Here is a 23,813-nt window from a genome sequence, read left to right on the forward strand (position 1 = left end):
GGTATATATCCAAAGGATGCTCAATCATACCACAAAGGCGTGTGTTCAACTATGTTCATAGCAGCATTGTTTATCACAGCTAGAACCTGGAAACAACCTAAATGCCCCTCAACCGAAGAATAGACAAGGAAAATATAAATGTGATACCTTTACCTAGTGGAGTACTACACAGAAGAAAAAAACAATGACATCTTGAAATTTGCAGGCAATTGGGTATCTAGAAAACATCATATAGAGTGAAGTAATCCAGACCCAGAAAAACAAATATCATATGTACTCACTCATAAGTGGCTTTTAGTCATAAAGCAAAGAATACCAGCCTACAGTTGACAATCTGAGAAAACCTAGACAATAATGAGGACCCTAAGAAAAAACATACATGGATCTAATATACATGGGAAGTAGAAAAAGACAAGACCTCCTGAGTAAATTGAGAGTGTGGGGTCCACGGGAAAGTGTTGAAGGGGGGAGCAAAGGGAGGGGAGCAGAGAAAAATGTATAGCTCAATAAAATCAATTTTTTTTTAAAAAAGAGAAAGGTTAGCTGGAGGCCAAGAGGAGGTTGGATTTATTGTGTGGACAATGGAAAACCATTTAAGGTTCTTGAGCCATGAGTGAAACCATCACAGCTCTGCCTCTGAGATATTAACCTGTAAAGCTGTACTAATGAGAGAAATCAATGGGAACAGGATTATAGTTACCTGACTATTGAAGCAGCCTAGAAAAGTCAGTACATGATTGAGTTGGAAGAGTAATGGGGATGGAAATGAAGGATGATTGAAACAGATTATCCACTCAGTATGTACTGGAGACCATGTACTCCGTGAGGCTTTGATTTAATATTGGTGAGTAAAAGTCAAGTTGTCCTTTGCCTTCTAAAGACTCTTAAGATATGGGAAAGTTACTAGAACACTCGTTTATGTAATTATAAACACAGAGTGGACTAGATGGGTGAGATAACCAGACCCGGTTCTATGTGAGTGGTGAAAGAACATTTGATGAGAAATGAGGTTAGGAAAGATATGTATGATAAGGCTAATGAATAACATTCTAGTCAGATGGATGATCTGGGAGAAGTTGGGGATGGGAAATAATATTATCAAAATATACTGTATGCTTTTCCCAGGGAAGAGCACACCAATTGGTTAGTTAATACCAAATGGTTAGTCTTAAAACACACAAAAAATATATAGACTGAGCAGAGTATATGTAGTATATGTATGCATTTAGGAATATATATGCATACGTAGATATGCATGTGAAAACAATTACTAAAAAAAGAGAGCACAGAGAGCAATATGAGAATGTGTGTGTGTGTGTGTGTGTGTGTGTGTGTGTGTGTGTGTGTGTGTGTGTGTAGAAGCAAGAACATAGAGTGGCTGTTTACATTGTGTCTGCAGTCAGAGTTCTGGTGCTCAGCTTGCTTTTTTCTTTTATTCATTCTAGGACTGCAGTCATTTTTCTTATCTATCTATCTATCTATCTATCTATCTATCTATCTATCTATCTATCATCTATCTATCTATCTATCTATCTATCTATCTATCTATCTATCATCTATCTATCTATCCATCCATATCTATTCCTATATCTATCTATTTCTGTATCTCTCTCTATAGATACAGATTAATCTATCTCTATCTCTGTATCTATCTCTATATCCTATCTACCTATATCTATAGATGTATCTATATATAAATTATATATAAATATGAGGTGCAAACATATACTTATATACCTATAGATATATTTATAGATAAAAATATAGATATGGAGATGATATAATTATATTACAATTTCAAAATAAAATAAATCCTCTTTAAAAATTAAAATAATTAGAAAGTCCTTGGGGTGAGATCCTGGTGTTAGGTCAAGCAACAGAGGGAAACAGTGAAGCACAGTAGAGATAACATATATGAAGAAACCTGAAGTTCTAGGGCCACAAAAATGGGAAAGATCTTTTAAGGTAATGTATGTCAGATTAAGCCTATTTTAATCTAACAGCAATGACTTTAAAATAGGAGAGAGATTAGTGTGTAATTTAAACAGATCATAGTAAAGGCTATATGGAAAATTATATAAAGACAGGAAAATTTGAGCTGGGGAGGTAAGAATTCTGGTACAATAGCTCAAAGATGAGGTCACAATAGGTAGAAATAATTTGCTTGAAGGACATGACAGAGAAGAAAATTATGCGGAACACTGGTAACCTAGTTCAAATTACAGGCAAGGCATAATTGAGGACATTTATTGATTCTTGAAGCTATTCAACAATTAGGTAGAAAACAATGAATTTCTCTTTTTCATTTTTTAAAATTTATTTTACATACAGAATACAGTTTCACCTTCCTCCTCTCCTTCTTTTCCCTCTCCCAACCTCCCTTCTTACCCCCCCTCCCCCTCTTTCATACCTCCTCCATCCCTGTTCTAAAAGGGGCAGGCCTCCAGAGAAGTGATTAAATTGTTTTGCCTAAGTATATACTTGAGATGAATACTCAGGTCTAGAACTGGATACTGGGTGGATGACAGTATTGGCAAGTTAAAAATTAGTACTGGCAGTACAGACAATGGAGAATATAGAGCCAAAGATAATTGACAGAGGGGCATCTTAGGAGAAAAGGAAAGAAGTTTCAAAAGCGAGTCACAGTGATGTGTCTTGGTGACTAACTACTGAGTATATCCCCAAGAGGCCCACAGGATACCCTCCTCAGGGTTAGCTTTTGGGTGACACTGGTGGTATTCATAAAGACCCCAGTTGAACAAAATGTTCAAGGTAAAGCCTGAAGAGCCAGGGATGAAAGCAGCAAGCCAAGAAGACACTTAGGAGAGGTTAGAGTACAGAGGAAGTGAGATGGGGTGGTAGCTAGAAAAAGAAATGGAGTTGAGATCTTTAAAAATAGAATAACCTCCTTCAGAAAATTATTTGAGTCACTTTGTGATAAATGTTAAATGTACTATAAGGTCTAAACAGAAGTTGAAAAGTGCAATCCAGGGGAAGCTGGGAAGGCAAACACTGTTCATGAAAGGTGAGTTGGTAATTGAATACAGAGTTTTGCTTAAGATGGCCTTCAAACTAACAATAAGAAAACATTGTCACATAAGCTTCGTTAGCTAATGGCAAAAGTAAGAACAGTTCGTATTAATCCATGACTTCTGAGACGTATGCAGTAGCTCATTTAGTTCTTGCTGAAGCACATGAAGTCATTATTTCTATAAATTTTATTTTCCATAGAGAGTAAGTAGCCAAGATTATGAAAGTTGCAAAAGAATGTATGAAGTGAACACTTTGACTCAGAGCCCACATTCATTTCTGACTCTGCTGCACAATAACATGGGCACTATTCTTCAGAGAAGTAAGAGTTCCTGTTACTGTGAACCTCAAAAAGGAACTGGTCATATGGGATTCTACACAGAGTATGGGGTAACATCATGGGGGCTGTCCATGTGCACACCTCAGGCAGCTTATATAGGTGCATGCCTGACCATACAAGAGGAGCTGGTGTCCTCTGTCCTGTGCAGGGAGCTTGACCAGGTTCTGCTCTTACCTTACTTTAAAACCTTTGCTCATTTACTTTGTAAATTTTCCATTTGGGTCTCTATAAATGTCCAATTCTATTGAAGTTCATAGAGTGTTTTAACAATTGATGTGGCCAGGATGTTTCTCCCTCCCTTCCACCCTTCCTCCCTTCCTCCGTTACTATCTTTCTTCTCCCTTCCTTCAGCCCCCTTTCTTTCCCCTTTTCACTCCCTCCTGTTCCCCTTTGCTTCTGCCTTATATGCCTCTATTTCCCTCTATCTTTCTTACATTAATTTAAAAGATCGGTATATAATCATCACATAAATCTTGAGGAAATTAGAAAAGATAAAATAATGAGAAAATTAATGATACTTAGAAGCACTTCTTTTTAAAAATGATTTTATTATCACTATTTTTACCATTATCATCATCATCATTATTATTATTCTTTTACATTCTAACCACAGTTTCCCCTCCCTCCTTTAATCCAAGTTCACACTACATATTCTCTGACCCCACCCTCAACCATTCCTCTTCTCTTTCTATTCAGAAAAGGGCAGGTCTCCCATAGATATAGATTAAATATGGCTTATCAAATTGCAATAAGACTGGGCACCTCCCCTCACATTAAGGCTGAACAAGAAAGACAACACAGTATGAGGAAAGAATCACAAAAACTGGCCCAAAAAATCAGAGAAAGCCCCGATTACCACTGTTAGGAGTTCCATAAGAATAATGAACTACACAACTGTAACATATATGCAGAGGGCCTAGGTGAGTCCTATGTAGGCTCCCTGGTTGTCAGTTCAGTCTCTGTCAGCCCCTGAGTCCAGGTTAGTTGATTCCATGTTTTTTCTTGTGGTGTCCTTGAATCCTCTGGCTCCCACAATCCTTCTTCTCCCTTCTCTGCAAAATTCACCAAGCTCTGCCTAATGTTTGGCTGTGAGTCTGCATCTGTTTCCATCAATTGCTAGATGTAGCCTCTCTGATGACATCTGAGAGAGGCACTGATCTGAATATCATTACGAATTATTACACTGACTTTGTTCTCCAGTTGTGTTTACATCTATCCTAGGTCTCTGGGCTGTTCAGCCTCTCGGTTCTGAGACTCAAGACAGATGGTGTCTGGTGGCATGTGTCTCAGGCTGGACCAGTCTTTGGTTGGTCACTCTCAAAATTCAGGTTTTCTTCTTGTTTGACAGTGATGGATGATGTTGCTTTTTTTTATAAAATGATTTTCTGTGCATAGAAAGGATTTTTCTTCCTTGAAGAAATTTTAAGAGTTTAAATTGCTATGTAAAAAGAGCATTTTATTTTCTTAGAATTAATATAAACAATAGCAATATTATGACTTAGAAAAACTAGCTTGTCTCGAAGGTACTGTTCTTAGATTAAATGTGATTAGCTGTAGAAAATGGTGAATTGCTTTTTACTTACTAGTTGCTCAATAAAAGATGGCAATTATTATTCCTGATTTGTAAACTGTGATTGATCGTTGATCTGAGTTATAGGGGATATTAATCTTGCATGGGAGTAAGTTTCTATGAAACAATCATTTTATTATCCAGTTTCCTTATAGTATCTGTTTTAGTTTAGTATTCCCATTTGAAATCATAATGAGAAATACTTCTGTAGCTTTCAATTTGGCAAGCACTGAACTAAGAAATCTTTTTGTGTGCAGATGTCATTAGTCTTCACACACATGCACATTGTTATTATAGTCACTTTGCAGATGAAAAATTGTCTGAAAGTTGTCACATGAGACATCCAAGTTTGTACATATTGCAGGTGGTGGGGCCTGGGCATCAAGCAACCCTCACAAGACCAATGTCCACAGATAGTTGCTCTGGAGAGAAGAAAAATAAACTGAATGCAAGCTAACAGTGGGCCAGTCTACTTCTTGTTAACTAAAACTCCCTTTGAAAACTATCCTCATGTTCTTTTTCCATTTATTCTCTCAAAATCTATTGTTGTTAATCACACAAAACATTTATTTAAGGCTTCATCAGTTCTGATTATATTTTAATATTCATGCAAGCATGTTTTTGACAGTTTACACATTAGTGAACTGATAAGACGGATGGTATTTTCAAGTAGAACATATTACCTACTCAGGGAGACACCTTTTAACTCCCTGCCATCCTTCCCGCGCCCATCCTTTCTTTACTTCTCGTCATTCTCCTCCATTATTTCTCTTTTCCCTCTCTTCTTCTCATTTGCTGACTTCTCTTTTATAACTTACTTTAAATGAAAATAAAATTGTAACAATTCTCCCCTGTCTTCTTTCCTACTTTTCCCTCTCAAAATTATTGTTACATATATATGGAATGTATATAATATCTAAATAAATTAACATATAATGCAATCTTCTGAATCCACTTAAAGCTGCTTGTAAATGTGGAAGGAGCTGCGGGCCACATTCCTGCTGCCCGGGTCCTGGCCGCCAGCTTATACTCTGAAATAATTACTTGGAAACTATATTCATTTAAACACTGCTTGGCCCATTAGCTCTAGCCTCTTCTTGGCTAACTCTCATATCTTGCTTAACCCATATTTAGTAATCTGTGTAGCACCACGAGGTGCTGTCTTATCAGGAAGATTCTAGTGTACTTCCATCTTGGGCTGGAGCTTCATCACATCTGACCTGGAGAGGAGAGGCATGGTGTCTGGATCACTTCTTTTCTTCCCAGCATTCTGTTCTGTCTACTCCACCTACCTAATTTTCTGACCTATCAGACCAAGCAGTTTTCTTTATTGATTACCAATGAAACAACAGATTGACAAATGTCCTTCCCACATCATGTAAGTATCTGTTTTTAGCATTGACCACATTGCATTAGATAACCAATTAGGAGCCCCATCTTTGGCAAGACTAACATTTGCTCTTAGCAGTTGTTAACTGACTAGCTCTTCATCAAGTATTTTAAGTACTTTTTATGCCACCTAGTGTTGTTATTATTTAGGTCTTCTTTAGACAGCCACCCTCTTCAGATTTCATGGGTACAGTTTCCATGATATCTTAGTTAGGGTTTCTATTATTGTAATGTAACACCATGACAAAAAAAGCAAGTTGGGGAGGAAGGGGCTTATTCAGCTTATAATTCCACTTTGTTATTTATCATTGAAGAAACTCTAGACAGGAACTGAACAGGGCAGGAACTTGGACGTAGGAATGGATATAGAGCTCAGGTAGCTGCTTACTTGCTTGGTTACCCTTGCTTGCTCAGCCTGCTTTCTTAAAAACCCCTGGACCACCAACCCAGGAATGGACCCACCCACAATGGAATAGGCCTTCCCCCACTGATTGCTAATTGAAAAAAAAATGCCTTACAGCTGGATCTCACTGAGGCACTTCCTCAACTGAGGCTTCCTCCTAACTGTTAACTCTAGCTTGTGTTAAGTTGACACAAAACTGTCCAGCACATCTGGCATGTTTCATCCTTTCCTGAGCTATTTCTAGAGATCAATTTCTACAAACTATCAATAAGAAAAGTAATGAAAATGAATCAATCAGTGTTCTTGGAAACAAACAAAATGATGTTTGTAGTCATTAATTTGTGTTCCTTCAAGACATTAGCACTCTGTGTCTTCAGTCCCCCAGGAAGAGCATTGTCCTTGCTCATTCCAGTGAGGAATCAGAGCAGTAGACAAAATTGGTGGAAAACAATAAAGCATCTGCATATATTCCTAACCCTTTGCATCGCCTATGATCTTGCATTATCCTCAGTAGAAGGAAGGCCTCTAACCAAAGAAATGTATTTAAGAAAATGAAGGTTACACAATATTTCCTTTTCCCCCAGTGGTAAAACTGATTGCTTTTTAAAGATTTGCCACAGTTGTCACTTTGGGAGAAAAATGTGTATAAAAGTGGTTCAAGCTTTCGACACATAACATCACCCAGCCCAGCCTGTCTGGACACTGGGTCCGAATCCTCAGGGCACCCAAGCGGGCGGGAGTTCCTTTGTTTCTATGGCCTGCCTGCACCATGCAGGGTAGGCGCTTTGTTTGCAAGCTGCCCAACCAGTACGGAGACCTGATCTCTCAGCGCCAGGAGAGCCAACATTGGGGTGAGTTTCTGAACCCGCGGTGCCAGCCAGGGACAGGGAACTCAGGGGTTCCTCAGCCCCCTATCCTTCTTGGGCTCTCTGCAGGGCCTCTACTCCCTGCATACTGCCTTTTTCTTCCTATCCCACCCAGCTTGCATCCAGAACCCTCCCCACTTTGGCCCCACCGCCCTCTTTCGGCACATAACATCACCCAGCCCAGCCTGTCTGGGCACTGGGTCCATGTCCTCGGGGCACCCAAGCGGGCTGGAGTTCCTTTGTTTCTATAACCTGCCTGCACCAAGCAAGGTAGGTGCTCCAACCAGCACGGAGACCTGATCTGGGTGCCAGGAGAGCCAGCATTGGGGAGAGTCATCATTGGGTACGGAGATCTGATCTAGGCACCAGGAGAGCCATCACTGGGGAGAGCCATCACTGTGAAGGTACATCAGTAGGCAAGGAGACCTGATCCGGTAAAAGAAGATCCATAAGGGAGCATTTGGAAGAAGAGATAGGCAGACGCCAATGCAAGAATTCACCCAACAATCTAAAAAACAACATGAAGCCACCAGAAACCAGCGACCTCACAACGGGAGGACATGAACACCTTAATCAAGAAGAAGTAGAAAAGATTGACTTCATGAAAGTGATTGACGCCCTTAAACTGCATGTAAAGAACGCCCTTATAGAAATGGATGAGAAATATAACAGAAAGTTTGAAGAATTGAATAAATCAGTGAATGATACCCTAGAAAACCAACGAAAAACAATCAAACAGATAATGGAAACAGTTCAAGACTTGAAAACTGAAATGGAGGCAAAGAAGAAAACACAAACAGAGGGCCGGCTGGACATGGAAAATTTAAGTAAACATACAGAGTCTACAGAAACAACCATAACCAACAGAATACAAGAGTTTGAAGAAAGAATCTCAGATTCTGAAGATACCATAGAGAAAATACACACACTGATCAAAGAAAACAGCAAGTCCAACAAACTCTCATCACAAAACATTCAGAAATCTGAGACACAATAAAAAGAACAAACCTAAGAATAATTGGAGTAGAAGAAGGAGAAGAAGTGCAGCTCAATGGTCCAGAAAATATATTTAATAAAATTATAGAAGAAAACCTTCCCAACCTAAAGAAAGATATACCTATGAAGGTTCAAGAAGCATACAGAACACCGAATAGGCTGGATCAAAAAAAAAAAAAACATCCCCTTGCCATATAATAATCAAAACACAAAGCATACAGAATAAGGCAAGAATTTTAAGAGCTGCAAAGGAAAAAGGGCAAGTCACTTATAAAGGTAAACCTATAAGACTTACACCTGACTTCTCCATGGAAACCATAAAAGCCAGAAGGTCCTGGATAGATGTACTGCAGAAACTGAGAGACCATGGATGCAAGCCAAGCTTTCGTTCACTATAAATGGAGAAAACAAAATTTTCCAGGATAAAAACAAATTTAAACAATACACAGCCACAAATCCAGCTTTACAGAAAGTATTAGAAGGAAAATCAATAACCAAGGACGTCCATCAATGACCACAATAACTCAGACATCTAGAGACCCTTCACCAACACAACTCAAAAAAGGGAAACACACAAACTCTACGACTAAAAAAGTGACCGGAGTTAACAACCACTGGTCATTAATATCACTTAATGTCAATGGACTCAACTCACCTATAAAAAGGCACAGGCTAAGAGATTGGATAAGAAAACAGGATCCAACATTCTGCTGTTTACAAGAAACACACCTCAACCACAAAGACAGGCACCTACTCAGAGTAAAGGGCTGGGAAAAGGCTTATCAAGCAAATGGACCTAAGAAACAAGCAGGTGTGGCCATACTAATCTCTAACAAAGTTGACTTCAAACTTAAATCAATCAGAAGAGATGGAGAGGGGCATTTTATACTCATAACAGGAACAGTTCATCAGGATGAAGTCTCAATCCTGAACATCTATGCCCCTAATATAAAAGCACCCACGTACATAAAAGAAACATTGCTGAAACTCATTTGTTCAACTATGTTCATAGCAGTATTATTTGTAATAGCCAGATCCTCGAAACAACCTAGATGCCCATCAATGGAAGAATGGATGAAGAAAGTGTGGAATATCTACACATTAGAGTACTAGGCTGCGGTAAAAAACAATGACTTCTCGAATTTTGCATACAAATGGATGGAAATAGAAAACACTATACTGAGTGAGGTAACCCAGACCCAAAAAGATGAACATGGGATGTACTCACTCATAATTGGTTTCTAGCCATAAATAAGGGTCACGGAGTCTACAATTGGTGAACCTAAAGAAGCTAAGTAAGAAGGTGAACCCAGAGAAAAACATATAGTTATCCTCTTGGCTATGGGAAGTAGACAAAATTGCCGGGGAGAAAATTGCGATCTTGGGGGTGGGGTGGGATGGGGGTAAGGGGAGATGGGGAGAGTAAAGGGAGAAGGGTAGGATGGGGGAACTTGGGGAAAAAGGAGGATTGGGATAAAGGAAGGTTGGATAGGGGAGCACGGAACCACAATTCTTAGTTAAGGGAGGCACCTTAGGGTTGGCAAGAGACTTGAACCTAGAGTGGCTCCCAGGTGCCCAAGCTGAGGTCCCCAGTTAGTTCCTTGGGCAGCTGAGGATAGGGAACCTGAAATGACCCTATCCTATAGCAATACTAACGAATATCTTGCATATCACCATAGAACCTTCATCTGGCGATGGATGGAGATAGAGACAGAGACCCACACTGGAGCCCTGGAATGAGCTCCCAAGGTCCCAATGAGGAGCAGAAGGAGGGAGAACATGAGCAAAGAAGTCGGGACCGCGATGGGTGCACCCACCCACTGAGACAGTGGAGCTGACCTATTGGGAGCTTACCAAGGCCAGCTGGACTGTGACTGAAAAAGCAAGGGATAAAACCGGACTCTCTGAACATGGGGAACAATGAGGGCTGCTGAGAAGCCAAGGACAATGGCACTGGGTTTTGATCCTCCTTAATGTACTGGCTTTGTGCGAGCCTAGCCAGTTTGGATGTTCACCTTCCTAGATATGGACAGAGGGGGGAGGACCTTGGACTTTCCACAGGGCAGGGAACCCCGACTGCTCTTTGGACTGGAGAGGGAGGGGGAGAGGAGTAGGGGGAGGGGGAGAAGGGTGGGAGGAGGGGAGAAGGGTGGGAGGAGGGGGAGGGAAATGGGAGGCTGGGAGGAGACGGAAACTTGTTTTTTTTTTTCCTCTTCTCAATAAAAAAAAAGAAGTGGTTCAAGACTATCGTTTCTCTTGAATTTTCTCCTTTTCTAAGTGGGTGGAGGAAGATTTTTTGGGCTTTAAGAATGTGTAAATAAATGTTTTCTTATTTACTGAGTTTATGTACTATAGCCCTAGTGATGTCACGAGATACCAGTTCATCTGAAGTCACTTTGGTCATTAGCATATTACCTTACCTGACCAAGAGATGTCCCTCAGTAGAGGGGACAGGTTTAAGGATGGTAAGTAAAAGTTAAGAGCAAAAGCCTGGTAGAAACTAATGGGCAACTTACCAGTTTACTCTGAAGTTTCCTTGCTAACCTTTTCCATAATGCAGTACCAGTGTTTGGAAGACACATTAAGGATTGCCTCTTTTTCTCAGTTAGCTTTGATGGTTCTAACCACTTAAACCATTTGGCCCTGGTACACAGCTTCTCAGTGAAAAGAGGTGGTGATTGTGAAGAGAAATAATGTTAAATTCTTGTCTCTATTGTTTGTTTATGAGAGTACCGTTTTCTACCTAGCGTATGCTTTTGTGCATTAACTTGTGAAGTGGGCTGAGATGGGTTGATGTGGAAGAAAAATGTGATTCTTCCCATTATGATAGGTGGATTACAAGGATGCATTGCCCTGGATTTAAACTCTAGAATGTTAATTCTTTCATTGTCAAGAGCTGTGTTTACTTCTGAGGTTAGAATAGGATAGGTATTTCTGAAATAACAAAATTTGTTTTCTTTTAATTTTTCCCTACAATATATTTTGATCATGATTTTCTCTCCCACAAATGCTTCCAGGTCTTCCTCACCTCCTTCCACACCCAATTTTAATGTTCTTTGTCTTTAAAAAAGGAAAAAAAACCCCATACAAACCAAATTCAAAAAATAACCCCAAAAACATAAAAAGGGAAACCCAACAAACAAATAAAAAAACCCAAATAAGACAAAAAGCTCAAACAAAACAAAATGAAACAATACAAAACAAACAACCATAAACTTTTTTTTGTGTGTTAGTTACTTATTCTTGGGTATGAGATCTTACCTTGAGCCTGGTTTATATATAAGAATCCAATGAAGCAAAATGATTTTCCGTTTGCTAGTGGGTATCAATTTCAAATAGCTTCTTGGTAAGGGGTAGAACCACATGTCCATTTTCCCCATTCAGTGCTGGGATCCTGTCTGCTTTGAACCTGTGCATGTCTTATGTGTGCTGCCAGTATCTGTGAGTTTATATGTGTATCAGTCCTGTTGTATCTGGAGATATTGTTAGCTTAAAGTCCTCCATTATCTCTACCTCTTTGTCTGCACAGCCTATGCCTGAGACCTGACTCTTGCTTACAGCTTACATGGATCATCTACCAATTTGGTTTCCAAGTAGCTCTTATGGTCTGGCTATCTCCTACATATCTTTTTACCTCAAAACTTACAGTTTAATCATATTATCAGTGTGGCACTGGGATTGATGATTGGGTGACATAAAGAAGATGTGGGGAGGCCTAGTTGGGTGGACCTTGGAAAACTGTGAAGAATTCAGAAATTTGAAGGAAATAAACAATGCATTCCTAAATATGATGTGAGATTCCCTCTGTATGCTATGAATATCATTGGTGAATAAAGAAACTGCCTTGGCCTGCTGATAGGGCAGAACTTAGGTAGGTGGGGAAAACTAAACTGAATGCTGGGAGAAAGGAGGCAGAGTCAGAGAGAAGCCATTGAGCTGTTGCCAGAGACAGATATGCTGGAAATTATCTGGTAGACCATGACCTCGTACGAATGCACAGATTAATGGAGCTGGGTTAAATTAAGATGCAAGAGTTAGCCAATAAGAAACTAGAGCTAATGGGCCAAGCAGTGATTTAAAGAATATAGTTTCTATATGATTATTTCAGGTCTGAGCTGTTGAGCAGCTGGGAACCAACAAGTGACCTCTTTCCAACAAATTGGCACCAATGTGGATGACTAAAATCCACTTAAAGCCTGAGAGATTGAAAAGGAATTCTAGACACAAAAATACAAAGTTTAACACAGCTTCTTGCTGTTTGCTGGCAGCATGCTGCAGCTCCTTTAAGAAAGGTTTTCCTGACTCGGTTGTAGCAGAAAAAAGCCACGCCATTTTAAAATGCCAGTTTTCTGGGCCATGCTGCCAGTGTGACTTCTGGCTCTTTCAGGAGGCTGAGCATTCAAATGTTTTTTTTTTTTAAATGTGGTAAGCAGCACATTACAAACTGCTTAATGGCACGACATAGATCCATTGATACTTAGCACTGGGGTGGTATGTGTGGCTCAGAGGCAATGAATGGACCTCTTCCACCATGATGAGCTTGGCAGGACAAGTAGGATGTGCTGTATATACTCTAGTAATGCTGCAGATTAAATTTCTAAGAAGTACTTAGCATTCTAAGAAGTGCTCCTGGACAGCAAATAATTACAGATGCACAGTAGGACAGATTCAGACTCTAAATGGGTCACAATGTTGTATAAATGTATGTAAGCTTAAAAGAGAGAAGAAAAAGAATATAGACAGTTATACAAATAATTACATGGTTTTAAAAAATGTAAAGTCTTGAAAGAGACAGAGTACAGACAGTCATAGATTAAAAGGAGTAAAGAAAGAATAAGCCACATAAAGATGGACTATACAAGAGAGCCTGGATTATGTATATTATTGTGTTTTCTTTGAAATTTTTAGACTGTAAAGGAGCTAAATAACCAACATATATACTTTAAAGGTAATTTGTCTTCAATTTGGGTATAAGGATATGTTGCTTTGGAAAAGTGGTTCTTCTTTTGTTTCCACAGAAGATAAGAACCTGTGGATTCATTCCAGGCTAATGTGGTTTGATGAACCAAAACCCCCGGAAAAGTTGCCATAAAAATTCCCCCAAAATTACTTTATCCAACTGCTGACTGAGATGAAACTAGCACACAGGATATACCATGAAAGACCTGATTAATAGTTCCCCCATTCAGCAGGAAGTAGTCTAGAGAACTATGCCCATATTTTCAAATATTGCTTATAAATGTTTACTTTTAAAGGGGGGATATAAGCCGGGCAATGGTGGCGCATGCCTTTAATCCCAGCACTCGGGAGGCAGAGGCAGGCAGATCTCTGTGAGTTCGAGACCAGCCTGGTCTAAAAGAGCTAGTTCCAGGACAGGCTCCAAAACCACAGAGAAACCCTGTCTCGAAAAACCAAAATAAATAAATAAATAAATAAATAAATAAATAAATGGGGGATATGACATAGAGATTTGCATTGGTATGGATCTTGGTTTCTTGATACAAATATAAGGTCCATTTTGTTATACTGTGTATATATATATACATACATATATGTATATATATATATATATATACATACATATATATATATATATATTTCTGCCCTTGATTAAGGTATTGTGATTGTGTAGTTCCTTTAATTAAGAAATACAGGTAATAGATAGTCATCTTTAATAGTCAAGCTTGTAGTCATGTTACTTAGATTTTCTAGATGTACAGAGATGCATTTCAGATGGATAGGCATTCTTCAATCCTTTCAAAGACTACATAATACATCATTTAAAATGTTTTAAAAACTTAGGACTTTTTATGACAATGAGACTCATATGCTCCTGGGAGTAACAATTACTTCAAGAGGAAGATGCACATTGAAGAGGCTCCTTATAGAGTTTGCTGGCCATATGAATGGGAGACTGCTCTTGACTGGACGGCTTGATGAACTGGACATGCAGGACCCATGGAGAAATGACTGCTGAACTTGCCTAAAGGTGAGATGGTCCTTCTTGGTTGCTGCTTCATGAAAGAGTCCTCAAGACATTCTGCAGGTCACAGAAAAAAAGTGACTGACAAACTGCCAAGATAGACAGAACTGTCTTTTAAATTTCCTGCTTCATGGAAAAGTCTGTTGGATACTATGGGCCTGTAGACTGAAGATGGATGCCCCAACGGTGCAAAAGAACTTTGGATGACTGTCCAGGCAGCATGATGTCTCTGTTAATTCTAGAGTTTGGGAAGTTGGTACTTCCTATTTACTTAGGTAATATTATATCCTTCTGGAGTCTTTGATGGAGTTGAACAATTTATAGTTATCATTTTCCTTAGTTATGATAAAAATAAATTAAATATAAATATTTTAACTCTAATTTTTGCATGATAACTTCTTTGTTATATATGATTTTAATATGTTAAAGTTAAAATCTTCCTTTTCATTAAACAGAAAAGGGGAGGTGATGTGAAATTCCCCTATATATACTGTTAATACTACTGGTGAATAAAAAAATTGCCTTGTCCTACTGATAGGGCAGAACTTAGGTAGGTGGGGAAAACTAAACTGAATGCTGGGAGAAAAGAAGCAGAGTCAGGGAGAAGTCATGAAGCCACTGCTGGAGACAAACATGTTGAAACTTTGCTGGTAGGCCATGACCTCATGGAAATGCACAGATTAATGGAGCTCGGTTAAATTAAGATGTAAGAGTTAGCCAATAAGAATCTAGAACTAATGAGCCAAACAGTGATTTAAATAATATAGTTTCTGTGTGATTATTTCAGGTCTGAGCTGCGGAGCAACCAGGAACCAACAAGCAGCCTCCTACAACAATATAAACAAAGAAACAGACAAAAAAAAAAAACCTATAGTATAAACAAAAGAAACCATCCTACAGTATAGAAGTTCAGCTCTCCAAGATTCATTTGGCCTTTGTGGGCTGTCTCTGATGCCCACACAGAGCCTGGCCTCTTGGATGCATCTCAGACTGGACATGCAGAAATATGTTTGTAAATTCTTGCCAAGCAAAGGCGGGAGAAGGGAGCCATCTGGTATGGGAGGTACATGCTGCTTAACTCTATCAGGAAGCAGGTGGCTGGACAGTAGGGGGTTTCCAGGCTGAGAACTAAAGACAAGTGCACACTGCTCTGGTGTGATGGACACTGGGCATCAGCACAAGAGACAGAAGTATACTAAGTGGGTAGAAGAATTTCATGAGAAGAAACTACCCCCTTTGCTGCGTTTTCTCTTTAGGTAGGGTTTTATTTTGTTCCACAAGCATTTACTCAATGCTTATAATGTATAGGATACCGAGATTTGGGGGAATCAAAAGAAATATCCTACAATTACAAAAGAGCTATTCTTTAGAGTAGAAATGATTCTGATCAGTTCAAGGCTTCATAGCTGCCTAAATGTTAATTCATGACTCAAAATACACTGAAATCCAGGTTTGCTTCTTACAGGAAAGATGCTCACTGTGTTTGCAATACACATGTCCTCTCTTTGGCAGCTTACTTATTTTGTTGCTATCACAATTTAGAGCAAACATAAAATCTTCTTAGCTTATTTTAAAATTTGATGTGGCAATTTCTTTATTAAAAGACTATCTAAGTGAGGAAGCCTCCATGTTTTGCCCAAGCTCACATGATTTATTAGGACTAAAATTTGGGAGGGTAAACTTACATGGCTTTTAATCTAAAGAATACAGCATGATGTACATGGCTTCTTGGGCATGGAAAATAAAGCACTTTATTGAATATGTGGGTGATACCCTTTCATTGGTTACTGTCTGGGAAACCCAGTAAGGCTTAGTAAATTTCCCTCTTACCTGCAATGATACCCTCTGCCACATGCAGTCCTAATAAATCCATCATGTGTTTAAAAAATATGTGTGACGTTTAGTCAATAGCCATACAGCAAAATTTTAGAGTTATTTTATTGTTGTTTGTTTCAAATTCTAATACAATTAAATTTTTTATTAGTTTCTCAATTAGCTGTTTATTCACAAGTAAGCTTTTCTGAAAGTATGCTTGGTTGTCTGAAACATTAATGTTATTCTATACTTAAGTGAAAAAACCTTGTGATAGTTTAACTTCACACAATGTTATCCCCAGAGTTGTTTCATGCCCAAGCCCAAGCCATTGACTTCCTTGACTGCCTCATGGTAAACCACACACAGTATCATGGAAGAGCATTGCTTTGTAAGGCCTCAGATATGGCCAGAATATTCCTAGTTATGTTTCTAATAACTCTGCTCAGGTCTAAAACTCACCTAGCGTAATATACTTGAAAAATTATTTTGCTATAATTTATGTGTGGTGAATTAGTGAATAGTTTGATTATAAAAGACAGAATGCTAATACTGGTTTAAGGATGTCTATAAAATGTGGTATGTTTCTGCCGGGCGGCGGTGGCACATGCCTTTAATCCTTGCACTTGGGAGGTAGAGGCAGGCGGATCTCTGTGAGTTCAAGACCAGCCTGGTCTACAAGAGCTAGTTCCAGGACAGGCTCTAAAGCTACAGAGAAACCCTGTCTCTACAAACAACAATAACAACAAACCTAAAAAACCAAAGCCAAAACCAAAAAACAACAAAAAAAGAAAAACAATATGGTATATGTTTCCTTTCCCTTTCTCCCTCTTTCACTCTGTTCCTCTCTCCCCTTCCTTCCTTCCTTCCTTCCTTCCTTCCTTCCTTCCTTCCTTCCTTCCTCCCTCCCTCCCTCCCTCCCTCCCTCCCTCCCTCCCTCCCTTTCCTGTTTAGACACTGTGCCAAGGTGTATTAAAGAGAGCTTTGAACTTGCTGTGATCTGCTCTTTCAGTTTTCAAACTACATATACATTTTTTCTTAATCTGATAGAATTTTGTAAGAAAAAAATGACAAAAAAAGCTAAGGAGTTGCAATCAACGTTTCAGGAAAGACTTAATTAATTATAACTTTGAAAAAAAATCTGTTCTTGCTCTGTATTTTATTTATAACCTGATCTCACAAAGACACATTAGAAGAAACCATCCATTCTGGCAACACACTGGATAACTCAGTGATTTGACACTGTCTAATTAGCTATAAATACTAAGGCCCTGGTGGAAGCTGTTGCTGCAATCTGCTGCCCAACCCTTTCTGCTCTTTCTCTATGAGTAATAAGTTTACTTTAGGTCTACCAACGAGTGTATATAATTCTGTAGCGATAGATAATTTCATAATAGAGCTAAAATTTTATATGCAATTTTTAAACTACCTTTATGCTTTTCTACTGACTAAGGCTTCTGAAGATTGGCACCATGCTGAGTGCTGATATAGGATCACAACCTTCACAACAACCTGGAAGGCAGCCACTTCCATTATTCCCATTTTACAGATGAGAAACCTGGTACTCACAGAGATGAAGTTAAATACCAGAACCATTTAACTAGTCGGTGGCAAGATTGAACCTTGAATCCAGTTCATCAAACCCAGAGGCTGTGCACTGATAAAGTAACACAGATTAGGATTGTTTCTGTCAGCAATTTAGCTGTTAATTTTGTATCCAGTAGGGTTCTTCCTGTTTGGTCTCATTGTCAGTAGGTTACAAAAACAAACAAACAAACAACAACAACAAAAAAAAAACCCAAAAAAACTTAGTTGAGGGTAGGAAAGTAAAAATCCAATCATTAGAAAGAGAATTGTTATCATCAATGAACTTTCCTTAAGGAGGTGAACAAGCTAATGAACATCTCCCTGGGGCTTATTAGTGCAACTTTGGCCTGTGTCAGAGCCCTTTAGTCAGATTCTAGTAGTGGCTTACATGTATGTATGTATACCAAAAACTTCTCATCTCAAACGGTACATCAGGGCTGAGAAGAGCCTGAAGTGTTCACCGTGACCTTTTTCGCAAGAGAAATGCAGTGTGGTTTATTTTTCTTTTATTTTGATCTTTAGATAAATTTAATACTGCAAAATTTCATTTGAAACATAAATATATGATACTTAAAAGAGTTGAAAACCACATTCCTGTGTCTAACAATGAGTGATACATGAGGAAAGTAAAGTTCAGTTAATGAATTGACCAAAGCACACTGCTGGCAGATCCTAAACTGAAACTCAGAAATCTATTTGTCTTCCTTTCAGTAACACACACACACACACACACACACACACACACACACACACACACACACACTGCTCCCATAGGCCCATTGGGAGTGGCACTGTTAGGTGGTGTGACCTTGTTGGATGAAGTGTGTCACTAAGGTCTCAGATGCTCAAGCCAGGCTTAGTGTCTCACTTTCTTATTTCCGCCTGGTGGTCTAGATCTCAGCACCATGCCTGCCTGCATGTTGCCATGCTTCCTGCCATGACAATAATGAACAAAACTTCTGAAATGTAGGCCAGTCCCAATTAAACGCTTTCATTTTTAAGAATTGCCATGGTCATGGTGTCACTTCACAGCAATAAAAACCCTAACTAAGAGAGAAGTTGATACCAGGGTCTGGGGTACTGCTGTGATAGGCTGGACCATGCTTTTGTTTGGAGGAATATGGAACACTTTGGGACTTTGTACGAGAAAAGCAACTGGACACTTTAATCGGATCTTAATAGGCATACTAATAGGATCATGGAAAGAGTAGTGGAGAGGATTGTTTGAACTGTGGGTGCCAGTTCAAGGGGTTTCAGAGTAGAAGAATACTATTATGTGGCCTACAGATCATTCTTGTAATGTTTGGTGAGAATGTGGCTCCTTTCTGCCCTCATCTAAAATAATCTGCTGAGGCTAAATTGAAGAGTTTTAGATTAACAAATTTGGAAGAGGGTATTTTCAAACAACCTAGCAGTGACTGTGTTGTGTGGCTAAAAGTGGCCAGTCTTACTCAGAGCCACAGTGAAAAAGAATGAGCTGAACAAGAAAAAAATACAAAACATACAGTTGGAGAAGAAAAAGAAATATAAAACAGATTATAAAAGAACCTGGTGCCAAGTGGAATAAAGGTGTCCTCAAAGAGATACCTCATCTATCAAAGCTTCAAATTTGTGAAGAGGAATTATAGAAAAATTAAGATAAATTAAAGAAAAGCTCAGGGTAAGACTGGTGGTGTACACCTTTAATCTCAGAGCACAGAAGGCAGAGGTTGTAGATCTCTGAGTTTCAGACCAACTTAATCCACAGATTGAATTTCAAGACAACCAAACAGACTGTGAAGGAAACCATTGAAAACAGAAAGCTGGTAAAAATGTATTTGAACAAAGGAGCCATGGTTTAGACCCAGCAAGTAGTAGAACTTGACAATTTTGGCCACGTGGTTTTGACTTTAGAATCAAGGATTCAAGAAAGGGTTATGCAATCTATTTTCATGACTAAGAAAAGCCAGGCTTGTGCTGGGGGTGTTCCTGTATGGAGCCTCTGAAAAGCCATTGAATGAAGGATTGCCTTGAAGAACTTCAAGATGTTGGAGATACCAGAGTGTGGGATACCTGCCAAGGGGAGCTGTTAACAGGGAGTGGAACAGTAAGCAGTTTGTTGCAGTCAATAATGCTGAAAGGAATTGGAGACCTGGAGTACTTTGTCATTAGACATGGAGATGCATAGTTTGGAGCCTGCCCAGCTAGTTTAGGTCTTACTTTGGTCCAGTATTTCCTCACTATGCTCCCTTTCCTCACTTTTGGAGCAATAATGTATATCCTGTGTCATTGTATCTGGAAAGTATGTGGTCTAATTTTTTATTTTGTTTTCAATTATAGGGGGTTACAGTTAAGAGACTGAGAGTCTTGGAAGAGACTTTGGTCTTTTAAACAAATTTGAGATTGTTATAGACTCTGGGGATTTTTGAAGTTGGGCTGAATATATTTTGTATTGTGATATGACTACAAGACTGTAGGGCTAGGGAGTAGAATTTGCGGTTTGAATGAAAATGCCTCCTATAGGCCCATAGTGAGTGACATTATTAGGCAATATGATGTGGGATTCCCCTCTGTATGCTGTAAATTCCCTTGGTTAATAAAGTAACTTCCTTGACCTGTTAATAGGGTAGCATAGAGGTAGGCTGGGAAAACTAAACTGAATGCTGGGAGAAAGAAGGAGGTAGGGAGAAGCTATGGGGCTGCCACCAGAGATAGATGTGATAAAAGTTCACTGGTAGGCCACGACCCTGTGATTCATAGATTAATGGAGATGGGTTAAATTAAGATGTAAGAGTTAACAAATAAGAAGCTAGAGTTAATGGGCCAAGGAGTGACTTAAATAAGTTTCTGTGTGATTACTTTGGTTCTGGGCGGCCAGGATGAACAAGTGGTCCTTCCTTCAACAGCAATGTGGCCTTGTTGGAGTAGGTGTGGCTTTGTTAGAGGAAGTGTGTCACTAGGGGTGGGCTTTGAGGTCTCAGCTTCTCAAGCCAGGACCAGTGTATCACTCTCTTCCTACTGCCTACTGATCTAGATCTCAACTATTTCTCCAGCACCATGTCTGAATGCTGTCATGCTTCCTGCCATGACAATAATGAACTAAACCTCTGAACTGTAAGCCAGTCCCAATTAAATGTTTTCTTTTATAAGAATTGTCATGATCATGGTGTCTCTTCACAGAAATAACAACCCTAACTAAGGAATACACATGTTCTACAGGAATGGCAGAATGTGCTTACATTAAAAAAAAAACCAATGTTTTATCATGGATCTACCTAAAATCAATTTGCTGATCCAGTTTTTTATTTAATTTTGATGGCTATAAACATGAAGGTGATTATATTAGTTTCCTTGACCACAAATTGACAGAAGCTCCTGTAGCCAGGAAGGATTTCTTTTGACTCCCAGTGCTAGAGGGTTCAGCCTATATGGTAAGGATTGAATGATAGCTGAAGTTGTTTGATCTCTGGTGGTAGAGCTATGGATAGCTTCTTGTACCTTGACATATGAGGAAGCAGAGTTCAAGCTAGACCTACAAGCAGAAATCATCTTCAAAGTTTGTTCCCAGTGAAGTACTTACGTAAGGTAGAAACCACATCCAAAGTATTCACAAACTCACCCCCAAACAGCTCCCCTAATGGGAACCAAATGTTCAAACATGAGAAGTTGTGGAGGATATTTTATATTCAAAATAATGGAGATACATATAACCTTTGTTTTCATCCAACATATCCAAAGATATAAATATTGTCACCAAATTACTAATATGGCTTCCTTTTTATACAAGGTTAAAAGTAATATTCAAATTATACTATAGTAAAAACAAATGAATTATAACAGAAAATTTTAAATAAAAATCAAAAAGTTATTTTTTTCCCTGCTCTTTGCTATCAGTCTTGTCCCATAAGCAAACACTGATATATCCTGGTTCTTACTTTTCCAGGAATTTTCATCAAGCAATGTTACATTTTATGTTACAAAATTGATACTTAATTTTTGATGTTATGTCTTTTGCAGAGGAGGAGTCAGTGGTTACTTGTATGACTATAAATTATACACTATTTGCTTATTTATCTATTTAAAATATTTCTTTTAGCGTTCCTATCTCTCTTGCTATTTCCAACAATGTAACAACTATTGTTAACTCTAGAGTTTGATTCTAAAATCGGAAAGCTAATACATAGCCTTCATGGAAGTAGGATAATATAAATATTTTATGCAGATTCACATCAAAAAGCTCCCTTGTTTATGTCCTTACCCTGAGTGTAGGTAGAAGATTTGATTTCGATTTTATGACTAGGGTATGACAAAGGTGGTGGAATGTTGTCCATTACATTATAATTGTATGTGCATGTGTGCATGTGTATGTGTGTGTGTGTGTGTGTGTGTGTGTGTGTGTACATGCAGTCTCTCTGTCTGATATCTGCCAGGAAAATAGGGGGACTGCAAATATAGGTCAGTGGTTGAGCATGTGTTTATATACATTAAAGTCTGGCTTTAGTCCATAGTCCCTCAAAGAAAATACAATCCTCAGTCTTAAAATCACACAGGATTAATTCTATCAAAATGAAAATGAGCCAAGAAGTGAATTCTTCAGTCCTGTCTCCAGATGAGAATGCAGTCATGTTGAAAACTAGGCTCTAACATTGTTTAATCCTGAGCAGAGGACAGAGTAATCTCTATTCAAACAGCTGACCAGCAGATATCACAAACTAATGCATATGTGCTCTTTTAATATCCTACTTGTCATATCTTAGTTTTTGAGTTGGAAGACTAATATAATATAGATCCAGGAAGAATTATTTTATCCATGGAGAAAAATGTAATTTTATGTCACTAAATCTATAGTCAATCAAAAACAGAACTTCCACAGATTAATCACTGTTTCCCTCTTAGTTACCAACTTTTAATAGGACTCAGATGTAATGGGCTGAGTCAATTGGGCAGCTATTCTTCAACTGATTACCATGTTTGATTTATACATAATCTTCTGTTCTTTCTTTCTGTCTCTCCCTGTAGCTCTCTGTCTCCTTTGTGCTTTCTCTCCCTAGTACCCATTTTCACTCTATGTTTACACTAGACAAATATCATGGTGTTCAGAGTGTAGCCATTTATTTGCACAAGTTCAATATACATTCATCAAAATAGTGATTGCATCATGTAACACTGAGCTATAGATCTCATTGTTTCTTACCTTTTCTACCAGCACTGTGCATTTGGACCTCCCATATTGTGCATACAACATATTCTTGTTTCAGGGGGTCATGGAATAGCTAGGAGTAGTAGTTTACTATAATCCCATTACTACAGAGTGTGGTGGTTTACACATCTAATCCCAGTACTTCAGGGTGTTGCAGTGAGTTTAGGACCATTCTAGACTAACAGTGCTATCCACAGTACAAAGCTGCAGATTATCTCATAGCAAATTCATTCTGATTTCATTGACTTTTCTAAGAGACCCAATCATATTCTTTAAACTCCTGGTACCACAAATAATGTCATTTATATAATTTTATTCTCCCACAAAAATTGATAGTATGATTATCGATTAAATCAAAATTGAACTAGAATTCTGATTCGATCAGAAAACCGTACTGATTAGTCAGAGATAGCTATCATCCTCATACTATTAATGTGTACTTTTTAAAACAGAAGGGCTATTTATTTATATTGTTTACCAGATATTCCTGCATTATCTCATTCAAAATTTTGTTTTATGTGTAATTAATGCCCCAATTGTGCTTTCCCTCTTTCCTTCCTTCTCATCCTTTAGTTCTTCCCTTTTCTTCCTTCATTTTCTACCCTTCCTCTCATGTAAATATTAATATCATTCACAAAAAAAAAATGTTTAAATTTTC

At 38.6% G+C, this 23,813-nt stretch overlaps 1 pseudogene; it reads left to right on the forward strand.

Moving 5' to 3' along the window:
• The first annotated feature begins 400 nt into the window (after positions 1-400).
• The window catches only part of LOC142842478 (small ribosomal subunit protein uS19 pseudogene), a 136,252-nt pseudogene continuing 112,839 nt past the window's right edge, over positions 401-23,813 (forward strand).

The sequence above is a fragment of the Microtus pennsylvanicus genome, chromosome 1 (assembly GCF_037038515.1).
Source record: "Microtus pennsylvanicus isolate mMicPen1 chromosome 1, mMicPen1.hap1, whole genome shotgun sequence".
In the NCBI taxonomy this organism is placed as follows: Eukaryota; Metazoa; Chordata; class Mammalia; order Rodentia; family Cricetidae; genus Microtus; species Microtus pennsylvanicus.